General features: G+C 35.5%; 1 protein-coding gene across 1 annotated transcript in view; it reads right to left on the minus strand.

Annotated features, from left to right (window-relative positions):
- Positions 1-11,121: 11,121 nt before the first annotated feature.
- LOC101896749 (histidine-rich glycoprotein) overlaps positions 11,122-11,151 on the minus strand; it is an 874-nt gene continuing 844 nt past the window's right edge. The window contains exon 2 of the mRNA XM_059125798.1: positions 11,122-11,151. This exon is cut by the window's right edge and continues 681 nt beyond it. The gene's annotated coding sequence lies outside the window, so the exon portion shown is untranslated.

Below are 11,151 nucleotides of genomic sequence, written 5' to 3' on the forward strand. Positions count from 1 at the left end.
CATCTCCAAAAGAAATAGGCTTCTATTCTGACATTAACCCCACCTACATTTTAAATTTCGTGAAGATCGGGCCATAATTGCGACCTGTAGAGTGATTACAAATTAACATGGACAGACGGAAGGATGGACATACATAGCTAGATCGACTCAGCTCGGCGAGATAGAAAGATCCATATATACTTTCCTATATGGGAAACCAATATTTCGAGGTGTTACATAATTTTTGGCCCAATCAAACTTATAATACCCCCAACACATACAAAGACCTAAAATGGTAAAGACTAGACAAAATGCATTCTGAGCAAATGGTTTGTGGCTGTACTACTTTGAATAACAGCATATGACAAAGACATGTTAATATAAAAAACACAAATATAGAAAAGAATGACAAATAAAAGTTTGGATAATCCAAAATATTGGTTTTAAATGTTTATTCCATATACCTTTCCAAATGATTGCATACTGTCTTAGCGGTTTAAATTGCTTAACATTGGTAACTATGTTGTTACGATATCATAACAGCAGAGGTATTTTTCACAGGGTTGCCATATTTTACTCTGTCTTGTCCCATCTTTATACTTCTATGTCTTTGACACATAGTGTTGTAGGGTATAAAAAGATTTACAGAAAATCACTCTCTTTAAATGGAATATGAGAGTCAAATCTTAACAAAGGGTACAACCTCTAAAAGTCCTTTATATAATATATCGTAACATAAATATTTGAAAATAAACAAATCCATATTGATTCGACGATTTCCAGCCCTTTAAACAATTCGTTGAACATTACATATGGGAGTTTTTTTCCCCTTGTGAATTATTTTTGGAATTCATATTCGTTAAATAACGATTAATAAGCAGACGTCTTGGTCATTTCTTAAATATGCCAAAATTCTTAAGCATCTTTATGAGGAGTATTATATTAAGAGACTGCCGCACCTTAAAAGGAATTTCAATACTTCCTCCCTTATATCATAATCTGTACGATTTGATATGAAATTTCCACATATAAATAGTTGGGAATCCCAAGATCTGACATCAGAACACTTTAAAGAATTCTTGTGTTAGAACAACTAAACAAAAAACAATGATGAAATATGTGAGTATAGACTTTCTGCAGCTACCTTAAAATAATGTTATTTGTTTTATTACAGATCCTCCTTTTATGTTTGATTATTGCTGTTATTGCCGTAGTCCAGGGTGAGGGTTACAACAAGGGTTTATACAATCATGGCCTCTTCAATAAAGGACTTTACAACCATGGACTGCATAATAATGGACTATTCAATCATGGACTCTTTAACAAGGGACTTTACAATCATGGCCTTCACAACAAAGGAGATAATTAAGTTTGAATTTAAATATATATAATATGCAAAGACCTACAATGGTAAAGACTAGCAAATGTTTTGTGTCTATACTATCTAGAATAACAGCTCATGACAGGACTATGTTAATATAAAAAACACATTTATTTTATTTTTTTTTAATTTATTTATAAGAAACACATTTATAGAAAAAATGACAAATAAAAGTGTGAAAAATCCAAAAGTTGGGTTTTAAAATTCTGTTCCATAGATTTTCCCAATGCCTAAGCGGTTTCAATCGCTTTACATTGCTAACTAACATAACAACCATGGCAGAAGAATAAAGGTAAATGCATCAACCCTTGGGCGCATTGATATGTCAAAAAATTTTAAATGTTTTTTCAAATATAAGTGGATTTTTATATGTTTTCTTATACTACGTCATACGGAGGCTATTATAGTTCGCGTTTTTCAACAATTTTTACAAATTTAAATAATTTTTCATTCAACATTTTCAATTCCAAAATTGGTTTGACAGTTGACATTGTCCCAGCAGCTGTGTCGACGCGTCTACCTGTATTCTTTTACCATGATAACAACAGAGGTATTTTCACAGGGTTGCCATATTTTGAATCTGTCTTGTCCCATCTTTACACTTCTATGTCTTTGTAATACGTTTTTCTTTTCGTTATATTCCCAACATACCAAAAATACAATACAGCTTGAGAATAATATTATAAAAATAGAAATTATTATAAAAATAGAAATTATGTTTCACAAACTTTTCTCAAATCGTTTGTTGACAAATTAGTTTTAATTTTTTGTGAAAATTGTTAGCTAAAAATTTTCTTTTGCTAAAACGCAAAATAACGCGAATGTAGGACCCATTTCCGGACCGAATTCTTAAGGTAATAATGAATAACAAATCTGGTACTCTGTGCTATATATCATTTCAATCTCATTTCAGATAGGATGGATCAAAAAAGTTGCAGGAATTCAATAGAAGTGTAGTACTAGTGGAAAAGATGCAGAAGCTCAAATAAGGGAGAAGAAAGCGTCAGGGTATCAAGGAAACAGGAGGCAGTGACAACTGGGATGTCCATCGAAGAAAAAAAATGTGTAAAATGATTAAAAATAAATAAATATTTTATAATATTACAAAAATAAGCTTTATATAATATTATTTTCGTAAGCTTATTCTACAATTTCAAGTATAAGCTTATAAGTAAGGGTTCCATTTCGATTATTCTATACTTGTTACACAAACATTTTTCAATGTTTTCTCAAGATTTTCTCAAGCTTAAGGCTTATGTTCATAAGCTTATTGTAATATTATTCTCAAGTCATTTTGGTATGTTGGGTTGTGTGATATATTTCTGTACGTAAATATGTGTAAATATATTTAATAAATAAAAAATGTGATATTTTTAATACATCTGGTGTTTTTGTGATTTTTTATAGAACATTTTTTCATATAGTTACCTACTTCTATAGTGGAGAATCAGTCAGTCATATTACCAAAATAAAAATGACAGCAACATCACGTTTTCATTTCTGGAACTACCATTTACGATATTTTATCGTTGCATCACTTCTCTTCATCAAAAAAGTTACTTTTTGTCATAAATTATTCGCTTTTCAAAATTATCTACACCTGTACGTGTAGTTTACCCAAAAGGACATTTGTAATAATAATGACATTTATAATAATAATGATAAAAATAATAATGGTAATATTAACAAGTAAAAAAAATTAAAAAACAAGTAAGCAAAGGTATAGTCGTGTGGGGCCGACTATGTGATACCCTACAACACCACAATATGATAGAAGCCCCCTTATGTCCAAATCCATTTTGGGAGATTTCGTTTTCGAAATTATGCTGTTAGTTGTTGTCGTCCATTTACAGCTGAATATAATCCAATGGTCATCGAAAATGTTAGACTTTTTTCCTGTCCTTAGCTCTTTTCTCAGACGTGTCGATTGGCTTCAATTGTGTGATCAGGACATTTTCTGTTTTTGGTTCATTTGAATCCCTAAATATTTTGCGATCATCTCCAAAAGCAAGAGGCCTCTCTGTATCTCCAAATCTAGACTAATCTATATGATTTTCTTGTCTACGGTATTTGGCTATATTCGTCCACGAAATCAGCATAAAAAAGCCAGAAGTTCGCCTTTTATGTATTTCGAATATCGCCTGTAAGTAGTGTTGGTATTTTTCACACAAAAGTAGTGGTCCATTTTATCCTCTGTCCTAACTCTAACTTCATGCGAGATTTCGTGTTTTTTGGTTTCTATTTTTGACCTTTATAACGGCTGAAAAATCAAGAATATATTTAATTGTTGGTCCATTTCAGATATTGCGGAAATCTTTGAAAACGATAGACCTAGCCCTTCTGAGCCTAATCCTACCCTTGTGAAAATTTTCGTGAGGATCGGACGATAGTTGCAATCTGTATATAATAACCCCAACCTGTGTTGGAAACTGCAAAAATATTACAAAATATACACTTCAATATTATAAGTCAAATTGAAAAAATCGCATGCGATAAAAAATATGAAAAAATAAAAAAAAATCACAAAAAACTACAAAACCTATATTAACATCGTTACTGGCATCTTTTCATGCGAATTTTTTAGATTTTATACTTTTATCAAAGACCTATGTCTTTGCTTTTATGCCAAAAAGGGCATTCCAAATTTACAAAATTTTTCAAAATCGCTCCAGTCATTCTGGAGATATAAGCATTCTAGCTAACATCCCCTTCCCTTCCTAACATGCTATGGTCTATTTCAACCACTAAATATTACCCGATGATCATCAAAATTGGAAAGCTTCTGCCCAGACCAAAGCTCTAGCCCCATGCTAACTTTCACTTCGATTGGTCTATAATTGTGACCTGTAGAGCAACTGCAAAGTCAGGAAATGTTTCAGTTTTTGGTCCATTTCAACCCCTAAATATTATGCGATCATCTCCAAAAGAAATATTATTCTGGCCCTATCCCCACCTCCATTCTTAATTTCGTGAAAATCGGGCCATAATTGCGACCTGTAGAGTGTGCATATTACGGCTGCGGAGGACAAAAATAACAAATCGGATGAACAATATATACGGAAGCGTTAGCTATATCTGAACCGATTTCGATCAAATTTGGCATACATGTTTGCAGGCCTAATTTGGTTGTATGTGCAAAATTCCATACTATTCGGGCTGATATTACACGTTTGGTGCACAATAAAAAGCAAATCGGACGAAGATATATATGGGAGCTATATTTAAATGTTGACCGATTATTTCCAATTTCAATAGGGTTCGTCCTTGGGCCAAACAAATGATTTTTGCAAAATTTCATCTGGATCGGGTAATAAATGCGAACTGTACTTTGTTTTTAAAAAAAATACATGGACAGACGAACAGACAGACGGACGGACATGTATAAATCAACTCAGAAAGTGATTCTATGGAGATCCTCAAAAGTAACTATGGGTCTATCTCGCTTCCTTCTCCATGTTACAAACAAATGCACAAAGACATAATACTCTTACCACTATGTGGTGTAGGGTATAAAAACTAGAATCGAATCAACAATCGAAACATAAGGTTGTTTTCCTTTCTCATCTTCTAAATTTGGTCCATTCAAGCAGGACAGAGAATTGAATTGACAACCGAAGAGGGAGGAAATTGCTCCAGTCGAGCCGAATAGAGAATCAAATTGGCAACCGAAGAGCGAGGTTGGATTTCTTCCTTTCTCAATTTACATTCATTGAAATATTATTTATTTTTATTAAAAAACAAACTTATATTTAAATCTTTATTTTTAAACATAAAAACTAAATCTATTATTTTACATTGGTTGGTTGTAAAGACCCGGATTGGGTATTCCCTTATTTTCTATTCCCTTGTTGTGGAGACCTTTATTGGGAAGTCCCTTGTTGGGAATTCCTTTATTATCCATTCCTGGATTGTGTAGTCCCTTATTGTAGATACCTTTGTTGTCCATGCCTTCGTTGTACAGACCCTGATTGAAGATTCCAGCATTGTGTAGGCCATGATTGTAATGTCCTTGATTGGGAATACCTTTATTTTCCAGTCCTTGATTAGGGATACCCTTATTTTCCATTCCCATATTATCCACGGAGTAGGCAGCAGCAAAGGCCACAGCAAAGCATACAACAAGCATCTGCAAGAAAGGAAATTCTTAATCAAAAAATTCGTTTCAGAACATCTCACCTCTTCTTACATATTTCATCATTTTGAATGAAAGGTTGTTAATTGAATTGGATGAAGTTATCAAAAGTCTGATCTTATTTATATGAAAAGTTAACAATGGTAGCTTCGGAAATACATAAGATGTACATTCGCAAATATATATGCATTCGATTACTTATGCATGTACGTTCATTAATACTTATATTATGTGTATATGGAGTACCGCGCCAAATATAGTTAGGTGTGGTCCATGTGAGTGAAATTTCTTTCATTATCCTCGTTTTCTTTTTATTTGTCATTCCATTGATGCTGATGTTTGAAAACGTCTGCTGGTTATTCAGATTTTTTTCGAGGCAGTTATTAATTCTAAAAATATTCACGTGCAATAATTTGTATAAAATATTTCTTTTCCAAAAATAAAACAATTTGCTTGGGTGCATGATGAGTGAGACGTTATTTCAATAACCAGAAGAAGTCGCCAAAACAGCGACGAAACGTCGGGAATAAAATACAAATAAAATAATTTTGTTTTAATTTGTATATGAAACCTAAGGTCAAGAAGCTAAAACACACAAACAAGAGATCAGTTATGTTGTCACTTAATAACATTGAATGAAAAGTAGTAAAAGTGTTGCATGCTTTTAGGGGCATTTTAAGTGAGAGTATGAATGAATTGATGTAAACTACGTTACTTTACTTGTTATACCCTCCACCATTCTATGAAGGGTATATTAACTTTGTCATTCCGTTTGTAACTCCTCGAAATACTCATTTCAGACACAACAAAGTACATATGTATATTCTTGATCAGCGTAAAATTCTAAGTCGATTTAGCGATGCCCGTCTGTCTGTTTGTTGCAATCAGCTATCTTTCGAACGAATTGTTATAGAAGGCTAAAATTTTTGCACACATGTTTATTTTGCCAGTAAGTAGGTTAAGTTCGTAAATGGGTCATGTAGGTCCTCGTTTTCATATAGCCCCCATATAACGGTACCTCTCGATATTCGGTATTTTGATGGTTTTAGCGACATTTTAACCGGAATTGTTTCAAATTTGGTATTTGAAGTTCGAAATGGATACTACAGCCTAAGACAGAAACCCCCTATAACGGCACCTCCCAATATTCGGTATTTTGATGATTTAAACGTTATTATTCATCGGAATTGTTTCAAATTTGGCATTTGAAGTTCGTAATAGATACTACAGCTTATGACATAAAATTGTCTATGCAGGTTCACGTCTTCGTATAGCCCCCTATAACGGCACCTGTCAATATTCGGTATTTTAATGATTTTAGTGTCATTATTCACCAGAATTATTTCAAATTACGTATTTAGAGTTCGTAATGGGAACTTCAGTCTGTGACACAAAATGTTTTATGCAGGTCCAGGTCTTCGCATAGGCCCCATATATCAGTGCCTCCCTATATTCGGTATTTTGACGATTTTAGGTACAATACTCACCGAAATTGTTGTTGTTGTTGTAGCAGTAGTACATGTGTGTGTTTGTGTTCTGCTAATCTGGTTCCAGCTCCAGGTTTAGAAATTCGGCTACTTTAACGGGCTGTAGCCAGAGATCCTCTGGAGTGAGTTGGGTAGGTTTGGCTGAGCAATTAAAAAGGTGTAGCGTATTGTGCGGGCCTGTATCACACGCCGGGCAGGCGTCACGCACATCTTCATCAATTCGTGCCCAATACGAATTGAGGCGACTACACCATCCTGAACGTAATTGCGCCAAAACTACCCTGGTTTGTCTAGGCAGCTGACGTTCTTCTGCTGCAATGGATGGGGGGTGGACTCCGAGGACGGCATTCACTTTATAACTGCTAATAGCATCCGCGACTGCATCGGTGTGAATGCCACTCAGACCTGCCTGATAGGCTTCTTGATCTAGAGGCTCTCTCTTGTAGCGCTGGACCTCCCTCTCTAGATCATGTATGTCCTTCCTGACACGCCTGGGTGGGGGAGAGTTATCCACCATGTGATGGTTGGGATGGCTCTCACGGTAACACCCAAGCAGGTACTGCAACGAAAGCATATGACTATGCTGACGTAAGGGAAGGACTTTCGCCTCCTCATGTAGATGGTCCACTGGTGTCATGAGGAGGCACCCTGTCGCAGTTCTCAGGGCAGCGTTCTGGCAGGTCTGGATATTCTTCCACTGCGTAGCACTAGTATTCGCAGACCACACTGGAGCCACATAGTTGACCACAGACCGACCTATCGCGTTATAAGAGGTCAACAAGGTTTCTTTGTCCGCACCCCAAGAGCTGCCGGCTAGCGCCTTGAGGACCTTGTTCCTACTTTTCATCTTGTCGCAGATAGCTGTGGCTTGCGCGGACGACTTGAACATGCTGTCGAACGTTACCCCAAGAATCTTGGGGTAGTTCGTGGTCGGTATTAAATTCCCCTCGACCTGAACATTCAGCTGTGTTCTCATCTCCGCAGACCATGTGGTAAAGAGTGTGGCCGTTGATTTCGTGACGGATTCGTGACGAAATTGTTTGAGATGTCTTATTTGAAGTTCGGAATGAATGCTACAGCCTGTGACAGAAAACTGTCCATGCAGGTTCAGGTCTTCGTATAGCTCCGGTACCTCCCTATATATGGTATTTTTAAGATGCTACATTATACCCGTTTATAATATGGTAATGGCTTATAACAAACAATACCTATGTAGGCATTGTATAGACACCAATTTTTTGAAAACAAATTATTAAATTCGTTCCAAATGGTGGACGGTATTCAAAGTTAGGGACGGCCGAACTTACTGCTTTTTAACTTGTTTTCATTTTATATCCTTTGATAAGGCGAAAACGTTCCTCATCGACCCTAGGTCTCTTTACCCCAAATCCGTTTCAGGACATTTGGAGTCGATCTAGCGATGTCCGTCCCTCTGCTGGTTAGTGCGCACGATAATTATCGAAGGGAGTATCCGATTTGATCCAAACTTGGTACATCGAAATATTATTGTCAAACTTAGATCGAGTTCGGAGATGGGCGGTGATTGGTACATCGAAATGTGATTGTCAAACTTAGATCGAGTTCGGATGTGGGCAATATCGGTGCATTCCTTTTGATACCTCCCCCACAAAATGTCGAAATTGTCCAAAAAAGATATTTTACTGCGAAGGAAGGGGAAGTATAATCCGATTTTGCTCCAACTTTGCTAATCTTAATATTTGCATCAGTCCTAGGTCATGTCCGAAAATGGACAATATCGGTCCACTCCATCAAGTACCTCTCCGCCAAACGGTCAAAATTTGAAATAATTATAACTCTTATAAAATATAAAAAAAAGACTCAGATTGTCTTCAAATTATACATATCAAAATATTTTTATTAACCCAAGACCTGATGTCAAGATGGAATATATAGGTATCCGGTACCTCCCCCACAAAGGATCGAAATTTTTAATATCACATGAAGCTCATAATACGCTAAATTAATATCCCATTCCATTCAGACTTGGCACATCTCAATATTTCTATCAACATAAGATCTGTTAAAAAGATGGTAGACATCGGACCATTCCTTCTGGTACCTCATCCACAAAGGGTCAAAGTTTTGAATAACCAAAACGATCATAAAATCCGAAATAAGCATCTGGTTCTCTTCAAATTACTCACATCACAATATTTTTTATTAACTCAAGGTCTTGTGTGAAAATGGAATATATCAGCCCACTCCTTCTGGTACCTCTTCCACAAAGGGTCAAAATTTGAAATATCAATGAAACTCATAAAACAGGAAATTAACATCCGATTCCATTCAGACTTAGCACATCTCAATATTTCCATCGAAACAAGATCTGTTATAAAGATGGAAGGTATCGGACCATTTCTTCTGATACCTCCACCACATAGAGTTTAACATTTTAGATCTTTCCAACAGAAAGGCATTTAAAGATCCTCCATATATGCAGAGCTGTAAATAAAAGACCTTTTGGTGGACGATAAAAGGCTGTATAGAAGGTATCTAAAAGCTGCTTGAAATTAAAATGCGCCCTTGTATATTCAGGATACGTCTGCATACTCTTCAATGTCTGGAAAATATCCAGCAGATCTTCTGTGTATGTAGGACCACGACAAGTTCTTCTATGGACAGAATGTCTCTAAAAGGTTCTTGATATACAGAAAGTATTCTATGTATAGAATATGTCTTTTTACAAAATATCTTTGAAAAAAACTACAAAGGAAAAAAATCGGAAAACGCTTCTGTGTATGGAGGGCTCTAAAAAGTTGTTCGCTATAGAAAACCTAGAAAGGTCTTCTATATTATGGGACCCATAAGAGGTCTTCTATACATAGAAGACGTTTTGTGGGACTTTTATGCAAAGATGTCCTTATTGAGGACTTATATTATCCCTGAGGGAAGTTCCTCTGACAGAAATTAAATTCATAAGAGGAAGTCCCTTACACTGAATATGAAGGTCCTTTATAAATATAGAAGTCTCTTATGGAGTCTTCTATTCATAGAAGTCCCACAAAAGATCTTCTATGTATAGAAGACCTCTAATGTATAGAAGACCTTTATAGGATTAAACGCTCCACAATAAGGTGGAGGGTATATCATGTTCGACCCAACAAAATATATATATTCTTGATCAGCGTAAAATTCTAAGTCGGTCTAGCAATGTCCGTCTGTCTGTTGTAATCACCCTATTTTCCGAACGAAATAGACACATAGACAGGTTTAGTTCGTAAATGGGCCAAGTCGATCAAATTCTTCGTATAGCCCCCATATCGCGGTACCTCTCAAAATTCGGTGTTTCAATGATTTTAGCGACATAATTTAATTGTTTCAAATCTCGTATTTGGAGTTCGTAATTCTAAATCGATCTAGCGATGTCCGTCTGTGTGTTGTAATCATGCTATTTTCCTAACGAATTTAGATAGACGGCTAAAATTTTGCACACATGTGTATTTTGCCAGTAGGCAGGTTAAGTTCGTAAATGGCCCATGCCTATCAACGTATTCGTATGCGCCCCATATAAGGATACCTCCCTATCTTCGGATTTTTTGATGATTTTAGCGACATTATTTACCGGAATTGTTTAAAATTTCGTATTTGGAGTTCGTAATGGATAATGAAAAATTATCTATGCAGATCCACGACTTTGTAGAGCCCACACATAACGGTACCTTCTCATTCGGAATTATTTCAAATTAAGTATTTCAAATTAGGAGTCGGTACTACAGCCAATATCAAAACAATTACCTATGCAGGTCCTCGTTTTCGAATTTATTTTTTAAATGTTCAAGTTCCTTGCAAATGTTGGAGGGTATTAAAAGTTCAGCCTGGCCGAACTTAGGTCATTTTTTAATTGTTTTTACATAGAAAATCTCTTAAGAGTCTCCTAGATATATAAACCCAATAAAAAACTCTTATATTTACCAAGAAATGACTTTGAAAGAGCTTCTGCCTCTCGGGAAGCGTATAGCTATAGAGGAACCCTTTAAGGTTTTCTTCTATAGATATTTTTTTATCCGAGGGGGATAACTAATGGGATTTCTATTTATAGAAGATCTTTTAAATTCTTTTATCCAAAGAAGGCCTATAGAAGAAAAAAAACCCTTCTATCCCCCCAAAAATGAAAAAAACAATTTTTTATGCTGCAAATGTTATCGGACTTT

The sequence above is a fragment of the Musca domestica genome, unplaced genomic scaffold, assembly GCF_030504385.1.
Source record: "Musca domestica strain aabys unplaced genomic scaffold, Musca_domestica.polishedcontigs.V.1.1 35, whole genome shotgun sequence".
In the NCBI taxonomy this organism is placed as follows: Eukaryota; Metazoa; Arthropoda; class Insecta; order Diptera; family Muscidae; genus Musca; species Musca domestica.